General features: G+C 39.5%; 1 non-coding gene across 1 annotated transcript; it reads right to left on the reverse strand.

Moving 5' to 3' along the window:
* Positions 1-4,881: 4,881 nt before the first annotated feature.
* Positions 4,882-4,988, reverse strand: LOC131654351 (small nucleolar RNA R71). The gene has a single exon (XR_009299392.1). It is a non-coding gene; the product is annotated as a small nucleolar RNA R71 (small nucleolar RNA).
* Positions 4,989-18,066: the final 13,078 nt, after the last annotated feature.

Below are 18,066 nucleotides of genomic sequence, written 5' to 3' on the forward strand. Positions count from 1 at the left end.
ACGAAGGGGAAAAAAGGAACTATGGCGTTGAAGCTTGATATGTCTAAAGCTTATGATAGATTAGAGTGGAGATTTGTGGTGGAAGCTTTGAGTAGAATGGAGTTCCCCCCATCCATTGTCTCTCTCATTCACAAATGCATTTCAACAGTCTCGTACCAATTGCTAATCAATGGTCAGCCGAGCAAACGGTTCATCCCAGCTAGGGGCCTCCGTCAAGGAGACCCACTCTCACCTTATTTGTTTGTTATCTGTGCAGATGTACTTTCTAGTATGCTTAAGAACGAAGCTGAGGCGAGGAAGATACATGGAATCAAAGTAGCCAGGAACTCCCCATCCATTTCTCACCTCTTTTTTGCAGATGACAGCTTGTTGTTCGCCAGAGCAAATGAAGAGGAGGCAGTTCGTATTCAACAGGTCCTTGAGTCTTACCAACAAGCCTCGGGTCAGAGCATTAACGCTGATAAATCCGAAGTCTCTTTTAGTAGAAACACTGGAGAAGAATCCAGAGAAAGGATCAAAGATAAGCTGGGATTCAAAGGAGTTAATAGTCACTCCAATTATCTAGGGCTTCCGGTGGTTTTAGGGAGATCAAAAAAAGAGGTTTTTCGAATGGTGGTTGACCGGGTTTGGAAGAAAGTAAAAGGTTGGAAAGAAAAGTTTCTCTCAAGGGCTGGAAAAGAAATCCTGATCAAGGCTGTAGCACAGGCTATACCGACGTATATTATGAGTTGTTACCGCCTAACTGATAGTGTCTGCACCGAAATTGAAGCAATGCTTGCCAAGTTTTGGTGGGGCTCTAAAGAAAGGGAGCGAAAAATACATTGGCTGAAATGGGACAAGTTGACAGTGTCTAAAAGGGAAGGTGGATTCGGCTTCAGAGGCATCCAAGACTTCAACACTAGTCTCCTTGGAAAACAGTTCTGGAGGCTACTACAGGCGGATGGTTCTCTTCTGCAGCGGTTCTTCAAGGGTCGTTATTACCCCCGATGTTCTATTACAGACGCGAGCACTGGATTCAAACCAAGCTATGCCTGGCGCAGTATTATGAGTTCTAAGGACCTGGTCATGAAAGGTTCTCGTTGGCGGATTGGAAACGGAGAGAATGTCAGTATCTTTGGGGATAGGTGGATTCCGTCACAACCTGACTTCAAACCATCTGCTAGAGACCGTGTCCTAAACGAAACAAGCAAAGTAAGCTCTCTCATAGATTCCAATAGTGCTTCTTGGAATATGGATGTTCTTCGTGAAAACTTCTGTGAGGAGGATGTTAGACACATAAGCAGTATATCTCTATCTCACCAACTCCCTGCTGACAACCTTATCTGGCATTATGAAATTGATGGAGCCTATTCAGTGAAGATAGCCTACCACATTCAAAGAACATTGAGCCATCAAAATGACCCTGCACCTTCATCAACACACAATCACTTTTTCTGGAAACAACTTTGGAAACTCCAAGTGAATCCAAGGATAAAAAATTTCTTGTGGAGGCTTTTCAAAGATATTCTGCCCACAAAATTGAATCTGTTAAAGAAAGGTATACCATCTGATGGAATCTTTCCTATGTGTAATTCTGAACAAGAGAGCTCTCTTCATCTGTTCCTCTATTGTGACTTTGCTAGAAGAACACTCTTTGCTGGCCCACTGGGAATTCGTACTCCGGGAGCGGGAGACATTGCAGACTGGCTCAATGCTATTTATAAGAGCAAGGACATGGTGATGGGGCAAGTGGTTGCCATTTTCTTGTGGAAAATTTGGCAAGTCCGTAACGGTGTGGTCTTTCGTAATCTGAAACCATGTCCAGGTGCGGTGGCCATGGACATTTGGAATTCTATCCCTGAGGAATCAGTGGGATGTTTGAGTTCAAGGATGAGCAAGCTACAAGCTGACTCTGCATTAAGAAGGTATGAGGGATAGACCGTACAAACGGACGCAGGCTGCTTTGATGAAGGGGTGGTTTCCTTTGGTTGTGTCATTCGGGACCCTACATCCAATATTTTCCTTGCTGCTACAAAGAGAATTAGAAGCATTACAGACCTGGCTAATGCTGAAGCGCAGGCTATTCGATGGGCTCTATCAGTGGCAAAGGATTTGGGACTCAAGGATTTCGTTCTCCAGTCGGATGCTATGACAGTAGTGGACTGCATTAACGGTTTTGTCACTAATGCAGAACTGAATCCTATTATTCTTGATTGCAAACTTTTAATGTCTAGCTTTAGTAGTGTGTCTGTTATGTTCATCAGTAGGTCTGTTAACACTGATGCACATCAATTAGTTAGTATTGGCAAAAACTCTGGATCTAGGACTTGGACGGGTTTTATCCCCAGTACTGATCCTTCTGTTTGTAATTCCTCTTTCGTTTCGGTTTAATGGAATTAGTCTTGCCTTCAAAAAAAAAATATTGGTTCCCGTGCATCAATACTTCTAGGATTGCAACCTACATATATTCCTAAAAATTTAAAAGTCACCTTATCCCTCTTGCACCTTAAGAATAAGGAGACAGCTGATAACACGATTTTATATCGTATATTTAGCCTAAAATCCATAGATATTTATAGCATTTTCCATTTATTATGTCAATTTATTATGATATTACGCGTGTATTTGCTTTGTTTCAGGTTTTACACTTCAATTACGACTATTTGCGAAAAGGAAAGAAAATCGAGCTTAAATGACCAATATTTATGCTTAAAAGACGAAAAGGGGTGCTGTAATGAAAGAAGGGTGCAATTAGGACCCAAAAAGGCCCAAAAGAGCAATCCAGCCCACGAAGGAAAGCAACCCAGGCCACACTAGTAAGCAGAGACGCACGTCTCTGCCACCTCAGCAAAAAGGGAGACGCACGTCTCCACCTCCCTAAATCCTCTCCACTTGAGACGCACGTCTCAAGTCTTCCTGAAGAATAGGAGACGCACGTCTCCACGTCCAAGTCTGCAGAATCTCCTCTTTTCACGCAAAGCAACTGCAAATCCCCTCCTATAAATAGGACCTGCTATCTCACTTCAATCGGTCCGATTTCCTGCCAACGAAGTGCTGCCGAAATTGTACCGCGAACTATTTTTCCTTATCCTGTTTTCATTTAACCGTCTATTTTCTCACAACGATTTCTACACTGGAAATTGTTGTGAACTTTTCATAGATCTAGCCTTACGTTAGATTTATCGCTTTATTTTCCTTGTTTTTATTTTCTGCTATTTAAATTCCGAAGAACGATCCAGCCAACCTGTGGTGGAAGTTCGAGTACTTCAAGATTCAATTCAATCCAGATTTATTTTAATTCAGGTTTTTTATTTACCGCCTTATTTATATTATTTATCTGCATGATATATTATATGCCATTTAATATGCTTATTATTATGAACCGAACCAATATATGTATGTTTAATCGTATTAATATGTCTGGCTAAAATACTAAAGGTGTCGGTATGTAGAGTAAGTTAACCGTAGGGGTCCGAAATAAATTGGCTTAAATTATGTTTTATTAATTATCACTTATTTTTGGTTTATATGTCTAGTTTAATTAGTAAGTCTTAAAACCAATAGAGCGAAAGTTTGAGGGATTAGGACGGTCAAAGGTTAAAATCAATAGAGCGAAAGTTTGAGATCTTTAACTGGATAGTAGACATAGGACATTAGTTTTAAGGATGGCGAAAGCGTATTAAAACTAATTGGAACTTATTTATTTTCAAAAATTGTTTTTACACTCGAGCGGGATGGCGAAAGCGTACGTTAGGGATATTAGCTTGCTCCGAGTCAACAGAGCGAAAGTTTGAGATTAGGAGATTTAAATAGATAACAACCTCGTAAAATAGGCATTTTATTAATTACATTGTTTCCAAAAAGCTCTTCTAAAATCTAATGGGATGGCGAAAGCGTACATTAGGATTAGGATAGTAGTCTGACTCAACAGAGCGAAAGTTTGAGACGAGGATTTTTAATCAATTGAATTAGTAAAGATTTTTAATTTAATTATGCAAAAGCCAATGGACCTTCGGATTACCTGTAGTTAAACGGAATACATGCTGACACCTATCTTTTATTATTATTCTTTATTTTCTCACAATCACTTTCCCTTAGGAACAATCGAAATTTTAGTACTCCTAGCTTTACATAGTAACCTTAGATAACGGTAGATCGATTCATAGTCCCTGTGGATTCGATATCTTTTAAAACTACACGACACGACTGTGCACTTGCAGTTATCAGATTTATAGACACGTAAAGTCGCGATCAAGTTTTTGGCGCCGTTGCCGGGGACTATTTAAGTCGATATCGTAACTCACTGTTACACCGTAGAGACTAGGAAAATTCTTCCCTTTCTTTTTGAACGATTGTATGCCAAATACTCGTTCACAAGGAGGAGACTTAATACAACGAATTAACGAGATCGAACGTTTCATTAACGTTAAACGTCGAGCTCGCAACCTTCCCGAAGTAGCAGAAATTCCGATTAATCAGGAATTGAATTTTACTGATCAAATCAATCAAATCACCCCGAAGTTAGAGATGGCTGCTATTCGTCCTCTTAGAGACTATGCCGCTCCTTCGCGCGCTGAACCGCATTCAAGTATCGCACCACCTGCGATTGAAGCGAACAATTTCGAACTGAAACCTTCACTGGTCCAAGCTGTTCAACAGAATCAATTCTCTGGAAGCCCTGTAGACGACCCCAATCTCCATTTATCCGTGTTCGTGCAATACGCCGACACTATCAAAGCCAACAACGTTAGTTCCGAAGCTATTCGACTACGCCTTTTCCCTTTCTCCTTGAGAGATAGAGCGAGAGCATGGCTTCAATCCCTGCCTTCCAATTCCATAACTACGTGGGACGAATTGAAGAGAGTATTCTTAGCAAGATACTTTCCGCCTAGCAAGACTGCTATGCTTAGAGGTCAAATCAACGGATTTACCCAGAAAGATAACGAATCGCTTTTCGAAGCTTGGGAACGTTACAAGGACATGCTTAGAATATGCCCTCATCATGGACTCGAACCATGGCTGATCATCCATACCTTTTATGGTGGTCTCTTATATAACACTAAAATGACTATAGATGCCGCTGCTGGCGGAGCATTAATGGACAAACCCCATGATGAAGCATACAAACTCATAGAGAACATGGCACAAAACCATTACCAATGGGGAGGAGAACGCGCCGCTCTAGAGAAAGCCCAAACCAAAGGAGGAATGTACGAAATTAGTGGTATAGACCGCGTTAACGCTAAAGTAGACGCTTTAACTCAAAAGATCGAGAATTTAACCATCACTCCTTCAGCCACCGCTGCCGCTGTAGCACCTAACTGCGAGATTTGTGGATTGACTGGGCATGTAGTTGCTGAATGCCAACTCTTGACTGGAGTCCCATCTGATCAAGTAAATTACGCTCAAGGAAACCCTTATTCTAACACGTACAACCCTGGATGGAAAAACCACCCGAACTTTTCTTACAAGAACAACAATGCGTTGTACGCGCCTGGACAAGCACCTGCTGTACCACCTGGCTACCAAAAAGCGCCTGTAGCTGCTCAAAACACCCCTAGGAAGTCAAACCTAGAAATCATGATGGAGAACTTTATAGCTTCCCAACAACAAACCAATAAAGACTTCCTGAATCAAAACATCCACAATAGCGAGCAACTAAAACAACTATCGAACAAAGTAGATGCTTTAGCTACGCATAACAAAATGTTAGAAACTCAAATCTCACAAGTAGCTCAACAACAAGCACCTACTGCTGCCCCTGCTGGCACGTTTCCTGCTCAACCACAACCTAATCCTAAAGGACATGCGAACGCGATAACACTACGAAGTGGAACTAATTACGATGGACCCATAGATCCTAGAACCCAAAACGTACCCATGTCACAACAAGAGCCAAAGGAAACCCAAAAGAAAACAACCGACGAACAAACTGCTAAGACTAAAGAGAACAATAACGAAGTGGAACCCGAAAAAGAGAAACCTTATGTTCCACCCCCACCTTATAAGCCACCAATTCCTTACCCTCAAAGATTAGCCAAATCAAAAACCGAAGCGCAATTTAAAAGATTTGTAGAACTTCTGAAGCAATTAAACATAACCATACCATTCACAGAAGCCATAACTGAGATGCCTTCGTACGCTAAATTCTTAAAAGAAATCTTATCAAACAAAAAGAAGCTCGAGGATAACGAAACTATAACGCTTACCGCTGAATGTAGCGCTATCATCCAAAATAACATGCCTTCAAAACTGAAAGACCCTGGTAGTTTCTCTATACCCTGCGTAATTGGAAAAACCATCATAGAGAAAGCCTTGTGCGATTTAGGAGCTAGTGTTAGTTTGATGCCTCTTTCGACCTGTAAGAAACTCAATCTAGGTGAGCTTAAAGCAACAAGAATGTCTCTTCAACTAGCAGACCGTTCAGTTAAATATCCTGTAGGAATGTTAGAGAATATCCCTGTTCGTGTAGGTCAATTCTACATCCCGACTGACTTCATCATTATGGATATCCAAGAAGATTCTAACATCCCGATCATTTTAGGAAGACCATTTTTAGCGACCGCTGGTGCAATTATAGATGTAAAGCGAGGAAAGCTTACTTTCGAAGTAGGAGAAGAGAAAATAGAATTTATCCTTTCCCAGTTCCTAAAAGCACCTTCTATAATTGACACATGCTGTTCTGCTGACATAATCGACGAGTGTGTCAAGGAAATAAAATCCGAACCAAATAAGGAAACCGAAACCCTAAGAATTCCTATGCCGCCAATTTTTGAAGATGACAACTGGCGTGAGGAATATCAAGATAACCACCTGAGTGAATGCTTAGCTTTAACCCCTGATCCTATACCTGGACCAAAGAAACCTGCTATAGAGCTGAAGACACTCCCTACCGATCTTAGATACGAATTTCTAGACGAAGAACTAAACCGACCAGTTATAGTGAACGCCAACTTAGGACGAACCGAGACTGAAAAATTACTTAATGTCCTAAGAAAATACCCTACCGCTTTAGGATACAACATATCAGATCTGAAAGGTATAAGCCCTTCTCTGTGTATGCACCGCATTATGCTCGAAGACGATAGTAAAACCTCTAGGGAACATCAAAGGCGAATAAATCCTATTATGAGCGATGTGGTTAAAAAGGAAATCCAAAAACTGCTAGAAGCTGGAATAATATATCCTATATCCGATAGTAAATGGGTTAGCCCTGTTCACGTCGTACCAAAGAAAGGAGGAGTCACTGTAATCACTAACGCAAAAGGAGAATCTGTAGCACAACGTACCCAAACTGGATGGAGAATGTGCATTGACTATAGGAAGCTAAATAAAGCTACCCGAAAAGACCATTTCCCTTTACCTTTCATAGATCAAATGCTCGAACGCTTAGCTAAACACTCACATTTTTGTTATCTGGATGGATACTCCGGATTTTTCCAAATTCCTATCCACCCTGACGACCAAGAGAAGACCACATTCACCTGTCCTTATGGTACATTCGCTTATAGACGAATGCCTTTTGGACTCTGCAATGCACCCGCGACCTTCCAAAGATGCATGATGGCAATATTTGCCGACTTCCTAGATGGAATAATGGAGGTCTTTATGGACGACTTCTCTGTCTGCGGAGGAAGTTTTGAAACATGTTTAGAAAACCTTGAAATGGTGCTTAGACGATGCGTAAGCGTAAACCTAGTCCTTAATTGGGAAAAATGCCATTTCATGGTTCGACAAGGAATTGTACTTGGACACATCGTATCCGATAGAGGAATCGAAGTTGATAAAGCAAAAATCGAAATTATCGAAAACCTTCAACCTCCCAAAACCGTTAGAGAAATAAGAAGTTTTCTGGGACATGCTGGTTTTTACCGACGCTTCATTAAGGATTTCTCTAAAATAACCAAACCCTTAACTGAACTACTCATGAAAGACGCCGAATTTATTTTCACCGATAAATGCACTGAAGCATTTCAAACGCTTAAACAAGCATTGATCTCTGCGCCAATCATGCAACCTCCCGACTGGAATGAGCCTTTCGAAATAATGTGTGACGCAAGTGATTATGCTGTAGGAGCCGTTCTAGGACAAAGAAAGGATAAGAAACTACATGTCATATATTATGCGAGTAGAACCCTAGACGAAGCTCAGATGAATTATGCCACGACAGAAAAAGAATTATTAGCTGTCGTATTCGCATTAGACAAATTCCGTTCTTACCTGGTAGGAGCCAAAATAATCATATACACTGACCACGCCGCCATTAGGTACCTCCTAACCAAAAAGGACGCTAAACCAAGACTTTTGAGATGGATCTTGTTACTGCAAGAATTCGACCTGGAAATTAAAGATAAGAAAGGCACTGAAAATGTCGTAGCAGATCACCTCTCTCGATTGGAAAATCTGAAACCCGAACAAGTACCAATTGACGATGATTTCCCTTATGAAAGACTCATCGCCCAATTAGAAGCAAATGAATTCGAACCATACCGTCCAAACTCTGAAACCGAGAAATTAGCTGAAATAGCTTTAGCCCGATCTGACGCACCTTGGTATGCAGATTTCGTAAATTACCTAGCTGCTGGTGTGCTTCCTCCTGATCTAAGCTACCAACAGAAGAAGAAATTCTTCCATGACCTAAAACATTACTATTGGGACGACCCACTCCTTTTCAAAAGAGGCCCCGATGGAATCTTTAGACGTTGTGTACCCGAGGAAGAGATAAGAAGCATAATAACACATTGTCATTCTGCACCGTGTGGAGGACACCATAGCACATCTAGAACCTGCGCCAAAATCCTTCAATCCGGACTTTTCTGGCCCAACCTGTGGAAAGACGTCCATTTTGCTGTACTAAGCTGTGATAGATGCCAACGAACTGGAAACATTTCAAGACGCGATGAAATGCCTCAAAAAGGCATTCTAGAAGTAGAAATATTTGACGTCTGGGGAATAGACTTCATGGGACCGTTTCCGTCATCGTTTGGAAATCAATATATACTCGTAGCCGTCGATTACGTTTCAAAATGGATAGAAGCTATTGCTTCCCCTACGAACGATACACGAGTAGTTATTAAACTTTTCAAAAACGTCATTTTTCCTAGGTTCGGTGTGCCAAGATTGGTAATTAGCGATGGTGGTTCCCATTTCATTTCAAGAATACTTGAGAAACTCCTTCGAAAATATGGAGTAAATCATCGAATAGCCACACCATACCATCCACAAACAAGCGGTCAAGTAGAAGTATCTAACCGCGAAATAAAACAAATATTGGAGAAAACTGTTGCTATATCTAGGAAAGATTGGTCAACCAAGCTAAATGAAGCTTTATGGGCTTATAGAACAGCTTTCAAAACTCCAATAGGAACTACCCCATTCAAACTCGTTTATGGAAAATCATGCCACCTACCAGTAGAGTTAGAACATAAAGCCTATTGGGCCATTAAGAACTTAAACCTAAACTACACTGCCGCTGGTGAGAAACGACTTCTAGACATAAACGAATTAGAAGAACTTAGACAAGACGCTTACGAAAACGCCAAAATCTATAAAGAGCGAACAAAAAAATGGCACGACAAGCGTATATCTAGGAAAAATTTTAGCATAGGCGATAAAGTGCTCTTATTTAATTCTAGACTAAAATTATTTCCTGGTAAGTTACGATCTAGATGGTCTGGCCCTTTCGAAATAACTAACATATTTCCGAGTGGAGCGATAGAAATCAAAGGAGAAACCGTCAAACCTTTTGTCGTAAATGGGCAACGTCTTAAGTATTACCATCATCTCGAATACGATGAAAACATCGAAGTTTTTAAACTTGACGAACTGCCCGCTCTTTCGAAAAAATAGTTTTCTATTTTTAAATCGTCGAGCTTACGACATTAAACAAAGCGCTTGGTGGGAGACAACCCACATTTATTTATTCTTCTATTTTTTTTATTATTAAAACTTTAATTTCTCTAATTTTTTATTTTATTTTTCATTTTAAAACTTTATTCTATTTTTAATTTTAATTTTAATCATTTTTGATTTTTCATACATCTTATAATAATTATTATAATTATAACTACTATTTATGAATTGAGAAAATATTTCCGTTATAATTATATCTATTATTATAACTTGTTACCTAAGCTTAATTTTAACTTTTTATTTTATTTTAAATAAACACTAGCCTAATTCTAACTTATCCTAATATTTTCAACTTCTAGGTTTTTCAATTAACTACTAACTACGATGGAAGGAGTTGATAATATGGAAGTTGTGTTCCGTGGTAGAGGACAAGAAGCAAGATTCAACAAGCTGGCTGAAAGACAAATAGATCTGACTTGCTACCCTGACCAATCGACTATGATACGACTTGGCATCCAAGAAAGCGTTTTGCACCTGCTTAACCAAGTCGGTTGGACTGGTTACCACTTGTTCCGCAAGTTTAATACCTACCGGAAACTCACTTTGGAATTTTTGAGCTCACTGACCTATCTTCCAAACAGTGGACAAGGACTGAAGAAAGGAGTCATCCTTTTTCGACTCTTTGGAATGGAATTTAACTTTTGCATGGGAGACTTTGCTAAAATGTTAGAACTACCTCATGGACCCGATGCATATGCCAAAGTAGCTGAAGAAAACCTTCCATACTGGGAGCTGGAAAAATTCTGGGGGAAAATCACTGGAAATGATAACCCTGAAGAGAATGAATTTCAATCTGAGAATATCCACAATCCTGCTTTCCGCTACTTTCACAAGATCCTTGCTCACTACATTTTTGGAAAGCCTGATAATGTCACTGAAGTTACTAGAGAAGAGTTATTCATCATGTTCTGCTCCTCTCAGAATCGCCCGGTCAATGCCATCGCATTCATGCTAACAAACTTCGAGCGCATCACGCAAGACGAAGTTTCACCCATTAGGATCGGCGGATTTGTCACTATGATTGCTAATGCTATAGGAATGAGAGTACCTTTGCTTAGATTGACACCTTTTGGTACCCATACCTCTATGGACATCAATTTCTGCTTTAATCGAGGTATCATCGGTAATCTTGGACCTCATCGGTTTGAATTGCTCATTGATAACAAAGTTTGGTATCAGTTCACCTTACCGAATCCTAGGACAAGTGTGCACAACCCTGCCAACTGACTTTACTATGGTCAGATTCCTGAGAGAGAGCCCTCACCTGAAACTCCTCAAGCTTATGAACATTTTGATGAGGAAATGCCTGCATCCGAATCTGAACCAGAAACACCGCCTGGATACTATGAACCTTTACCTGAAAATGAACCGATTCCTGAATATGAACCTTTATCAGAAGACGAGCCTATACCCGAGTATGAGCCTGAGACACCTTCTGAAGATTCTGCTGATGAATACACTGTTGACATGACTGATGTCGAGCTCGAGCCACAACAACCCGCTACATCCACCGCATCGGTAAATCAAAGGATGCCCAATCTGAACACGCACGAACAAGCAATCAATGCACTACAACAAGATGTACAACATGTGCGCAACGAGCTTCACACTTTGCAAATGCATTTCTTCGATTTCATCGACACCGTCAATGCTCAGTTCGACGAAATTTTCAAACACATTCAGTCTAATCAAAACAACAATAGACGTGGCTAGATGTTACCGTATTAGATTATTAGATTTTTATTTCTAGTTTTAGCAATTTCTATTTCTAGTTTAGATTTTCATTTTTTCTGCACTTTTCCATTCTGCTATTGTTAAACACTCAGTACTGATTTAATTTTAAAATGCAATATTTTATTCACTACTGCTGTTGTGTTATAATACACTGCTATTAACTGCTATATATATTTGCCTGGCTATCACTCTTTGCTGTTATTAGTATTAAAATAAGACATTGTTCTGAACTGATGGACACTTTTTGCTGTTAATGGTATCTGTCAGCACTGTCTGGTCACCTGCATGCGTGCCCACTTGCCTGCCACAGGAGACGACCGTCTCCATCTGTGTGGGACCAGCAGATGCCATTCTTGGGACAGGAGACGCACGTCTCCATGCTCTGCCCCAGCAGACTGACTGCCTGAGACGCACGTCTCCCAAGGCTAGCAGTCTGCATTTGACCACGCAGACCACTCTTCTCTCCCTCTTGAATTTTGAATTTGAATTTCAAAATTCATTCTCCTCATTCTCCCCCTATTTATTCCATTTAAACCCCATAAACCTCATTCATCCTCCATCATTCACCTCTTAAACTCCATTCATTTCCCATTTCTCTATTCTATTCAAAATTCAAACACCACCATTAATCCATTTTAATTCTCCATTTACCACACCATTTTCAAACCTCACTATAAAACCACACCACCACCACTCTTATTCTTCACAACCTTCATACCATTTCTTTTCTACCATTCTACTACCATCTCTATTTTTCATCTTCAAACTCATCATGCCTCCACGTTCAATCATCCGTAGTGTGCGTCCTGAGAGACCACCCCCTAACCTTAACAATATTATATTCCGCGAAGACGACAATGATGCTCAAAGAACCAAATACCTCGCTTTCTATGAACGTTCGGTTGTTCCCACAAAATTTGTGAACACCGAATGTCTAGAAACTCTAGGCCTCATTGATGGTGTTACCCGTTTACTCACTAAATCTAGCCTACACCATCTCTGTACCGAACTCGTACCCACTTATGAGCCGCTCGTCTTAGAATTCTTGAGTTCTTTCAGTTACGACACTCCTTCTGATCAACCACTCTCAACCGGTAGCATCCAATTTAGGATGTTCAACCGTGAATATACACTGGATCAAGAAGTTGTGGCTACGTACTTGAATTTCAATACATCACCGAATGCTCTCCGCAATATCTTTCAAGAACTCAATGGTCGTTCATGGGAACAACATGCCTTCGACCTATGGTTTAACCTCACTGGCGAAGTTCAAACTGGTTGGAGGGCCCTACATGCTTCTCACATTCAAAACCCCGCTATACGTTATTTTCAACGTGTTTTGGGTCATACTATTTTTGCGCGATCCAACAACCACAAGGTAAATCAACATGAACTATTCTTCCTTTACTGTGCGCTAAACAACATCCGTTTCAATGCCGCACCGTTTATGCTCCAACACATCCAAGGCTGTGTCAACGCCCCCGCTACAAATCCCTTTTTGTTTGGCGGAATTATTACTTCCTTGGCCTGTGCTTTAGGTCTTGGTGATGAGCTCCTTTCACTCTCTCATCTCATGATGCCTGCTCAATCACTTGACCTCACCTATTGCCGTGACTCCCACTTGGTTTCACCACGCCATGATGGCCGATACACCTTGGTCGTCAACAAAGTTCTGATTCCTTATGTCATCCTTCCATGTCCTGAAAGAATCAACATCCGTTATGTTCAGCGTTGGAGGCTTATTGAAGACAATCCTCAAGATAACCAACCTGATCATCCTAATGAACCTATGGATGCAAATGAAGAAGAGCTCAACCAAGGACAAGCTGATGTCAACCAACCTCCTCCAAACAACCCTCCGCCTATCACTCTTGAAGCCATGTATGCTGCTATTCAACGCCAAGATCAACTTGTTCAAGCTATGCAGACAAACCAAACTGAAACAATTAGGCTCATCCGAGAGATGCAACAGGAGCACCGTGACTATGCTATTAGGAACGAAAGTCAATACGCTGAAATTGCCACATATTTGCATGATCTTGACATTCGTGTTAATGACTCTCCTGATAGACGTCGTCGTGTTCGTACAAGAGGCGCGAGCAGTTCTCGAAACCGCAACAATGAGGAGTAGTTCTTATGCACTGAGGACATTGCATCATCTAAGTCTGGGGGAGTCGTATTATTTCTATTTCCTATTTCCTTTAGTTTTATTTCCCTTCAGTTTATTTCCCTTCCTTGTAATGTTTTTCTAATTCAATAAAGAATATTTATGGAATTTAAGTCTTATATGTATAATTCCGTAGTTATTTCAATTTCTTCCATTTTCTTGAGCCATAACAAAAAAATAAATTTTACTTTGCTCCTAAACGATAAACGCAAACCCCACACGTTCAAGAAATACGAAGCTACTCAATCACTCAACGCACCGAAACTGAATTAATCAATATCCTTATAGTCCCTACACTTTAAAAACCCCCGAGTATGCATAACCGATTTGAATACCCTTTATACCAAAACCACCGACTTTAATTTTTGAAGTAACCTTTAGTAGTTTATTCTAGCAGTCGGCACCGTCTTAGATACAAACTACACAGAGAGTCGATGAATATAAGTGTATGATCCTCATAATAATTATGTGTTCAGCTATAAGAAGAAATGTGCCTACTAAGTAAGGTGATCCTCACAAGATCATTTAACCTAACGGTCGCAAATCTCATATACAAAGAATTTAAAAACTCACTGTCGATTGGTTCAGAAGTCATCTGGTAATGAACTTGGTAGGAAGGACTATTGTCCGATTCCCCACAATCTACAAGTGAATGCTAAGGAGTATACCACATATTGTGCCAGAACTCCATGAGAAGGATCATAGTCACTAACCGACTACTCTGCTATGTGCGTGTCAAGATAATGGGCTTAATGTGATTGCGCGCGAATGAAAAGGGTGAAACATGATGACAAGTCAAATAGGTCGAGCTATAATGGCATGATTCGGATTGGTATGCATACTGGGAGTTGTCTAGTGTCGCTACTATAAGTTTATTGCTAAGATTCGTTACTTCCGAATAAGAACACTATGTAGCTAAGTATGACTGAACGACGTGGAGGAAGTGTATTTTATTTATCTTTATCTTCTTATTTTGCTTGAGGACAAGCAAAGGTTCAAGTCTGGGGGAATTTGATAACACGATTTTATATCGTATATTTAGCCTAAAATCCATAGATATTTATAGCATTTTCCATTTATTATGTCAATTTATTATGATATTACGCGTGTATTTGCTTTGTTTCAGGTTTTACACTTCAATTACGACTATTTGCGAAAAGGAAAGAAAATCGAGCTTAAATGACCAATATTTATGCTTAAAAGACGAAAAGGGGTGCTGTAATGAAAGAAGGGTGCAATTAGGACCCAAAAAGGCCCAAAAGAGCAATCCAGCCCACGAAGGAAAGCAACCCAGGCCACACTAGTAAGCAGAGACGCACGTCTCTGCCACCTCAGCAAAAAGGGAGACGCACGTCTCCACCTCCCTAAATCCTCTCCACTTGAGACGCACGTCTCAAGTCTTCCTGAAGAATAGGAGACGCACGTCTCCACGTCCAAGTCTGCAGAATCTCCTCTTTTCACGCAAAGCAACTGCAAATCCCCTCCTATAAATAGGACCTGCTATCTCACTTCAATCGGTCCGATTTCCTGCCAACGAAGTGCTGCCGAAATTGTACCGCGAACTGTTTTTCCTTATCCTGTTTTCATTTAACCGTCTATTTTCTCACAACGATTTCTACACTGGAAATTGTTGTGAACTTTTCATAGATCTAGCCTTACGTTAGATTTATCGCTTTATTTTCCTTGTTTTTATTTTCTGCTATTTAAATTCCGAAGAACGATCCAGCCAACCTGTGGTGGAAGTTCGAGTACTTCAAGATTCAATTCAATCCAGATTTATTTTAATTCAGGTTTTTTATTTACCGCCTTATTTATATTATTTATCTGCATGATATATTATATGCCATTTAATATGCTTATTATTATGAACCGAACCAATATATGTATGTTTAATCGTATTAATATGTCTGGCTAAAATACTAAAGGTGTCGGTATGTAGAGTAAGTTAACCGTAGGGGTCCGAAATAAATTGGCTTAAATTATGTTTTATTAATTATCACTTATTTTTGGTTTATATGTCTAGTTTAATTAGTAAGTCTTAAAACCAATAGAGCGAAAGTTTGAGGGATTAGGACGGTCAAAGGTTAAAATCAATAGAGCGAAAGTTTGAGATCTTTAACTGGATAGTAGACATAGGACATTAGTTTTAAGGATGGCGAAAGCGTATTAAAACTAATTGGAACTTATTTATTTTCAAAAATTGTTTTTACACTCGAGCGGGATGGCGAAAGCGTACGTTAGGGATATTAGCTTGCTCCGAGTCAACAGAGCGAAAGTTTGAGATTAGGAGATTTAAATAGATAACAACCTCGTAAAATAGGCATTTTATTAATTACATTGTTTCCAAAAAGCTCTTCTAAAATCTAATGGGATGGCGAAAGCGTACATTAGGATTAGGATAGTAGTCTGACTCAACAGAGCGAAAGTTTGAGACGAGGATTTTTAATCAATTGAATTAGTAAAGATTTTTAATTTAATTATGCAAAAGCCAATGGACCTTCGGATTACCTGTAGTTAAACGGAATACATGCTGACACCTATCTTTTATTATTATTCTTTATTTTCTCACAATCACTTTCCCTTAGGAACAATCGAAATTTTAGTACTCCTAGCTTTACATAGTAACCTTAGATAACGGTAGATCGATTCATAGTCCCTGTGGATTCGATATCTTTTAAAACTACACGACACGACTGTGCACTTGCAGTTATCAGATTTATAGACACGTAAAGTCGCGATCAACAGCCTGCACAAACTGCTTTCTAATGCCAACCCCATACAGTTTACTCTTCATCGTGTTAATGTTCAAACCATATATCATTTCAAATTCTCTTAACAAAGTGATCAGCGGTTTTTACACATATATTTATCGTTTATTTTAGTTATCTTTGATTAATATTATTAAGAGTTTTATAGCATTCTTCTTTATTTTATGCGTTGGTTGTGTGTTTTAGTGTTTTCAGACTCAGGAATAAAATAGGACAAATCAGGACGAAAAAAAATGCAAAATTCGGAGTTTCGAAAAAGTTTTTAGCATGCTTCAGCAGGTGCAACACGACCACCCGTGTCAGGCAACACGGGCCGTGTCAGCCAATACGCTGATTGATCAGTTTTCACTAAATAGTTCATAACTTGAGCTACGGGAATCGGATCGACGCGTTTTAATATTCGTTGGAAAGCTAAGAGAAAGAGCTACATTTCTATGATGATTTCAAAAGCTGATAAAGAAGTTAGAAGCCTCGAAAAATTCATGAGAGTTGTGTTATTTTGCCAAATAGCTGACCTGTAAGGGTGTTTTGGGTATTTCCGACCGACTTAAATGACTGACAGTTATTTAACCAAGTTTTGAAGAAGAATTAGGGGACTTTTGGCTAGGAGAAGACACGATTGAAGATTGGAGAAAACAAGGGTTTGGGAGAGAAGAAGGTCTTCATGAACAGAAGCGATTGAAGATCAACTTTCATCTCAATTCTTGTAATGTATCTATTTTATATTTTGTTCTCTTTGAACAATATGAGTAACTAAACCCTAATGCTAAGGGGTGTCCCTGATTTGATTCTGTAATGATTTTGAATTCCTGAGTTCATCAATAAATTTGTTTTCTTATTCAATTTAATTGTACAAGGTTTTTATGCTTTCTTTGTCGGACCAACAAGATTGATTTACGGTTAACAACCAGCTGGACAGCGGTTGTTAAGGTTTTTGTACGATTAGACTATAGTAGATATCACCTAGGACTAGGGATACCCTATAGTTACCGGTTAACTCTTGATAACATAAAGGCTTGATTTCATCATAATTCTCTAAGGACTTAGGATTTAGGATGAATGTTCAAAGGTTTTCCCACTAAGGACTTAGGGGAAAATAATCTAAAGGGCGGTAATTAAAGGTTATGAACTTGTTGAAGAGATCTAAATCCAAGGTTATTACAGGAACAATCACACAATATACCCCTAGCATAATACTCATATTTGTCAAAAAGCCAATTTACTTTTCTGCTTATTTTAATTATTGTTTAGTCACAATTCCCAAACACAACCCCAACATTAGTTTTTGTTTAATTGAACCACTATTGAAACTCGATATTAACGTGCAGTCCTTGAGATCGACATTCGGGGAATTTCCCTATTATTACTACAGAGGCAAAATAGTACACTTGCTATTTTACCGATCAAGTTTTTGGCGCCGTTGCCGGGGACTGCTAAAATATAGAGTTTTGATTTTAGTTAAATTGAAATTTTGTTGCTCGTCAACTAAAAATTTGTTTTTGTTTT

Source organism: Vicia villosa, linkage group LG2, assembly GCF_029867415.1.
Source record: "Vicia villosa cultivar HV-30 ecotype Madison, WI linkage group LG2, Vvil1.0, whole genome shotgun sequence".
Classification (NCBI taxonomy): Eukaryota; Viridiplantae; Streptophyta; class Magnoliopsida; order Fabales; family Fabaceae; genus Vicia; species Vicia villosa.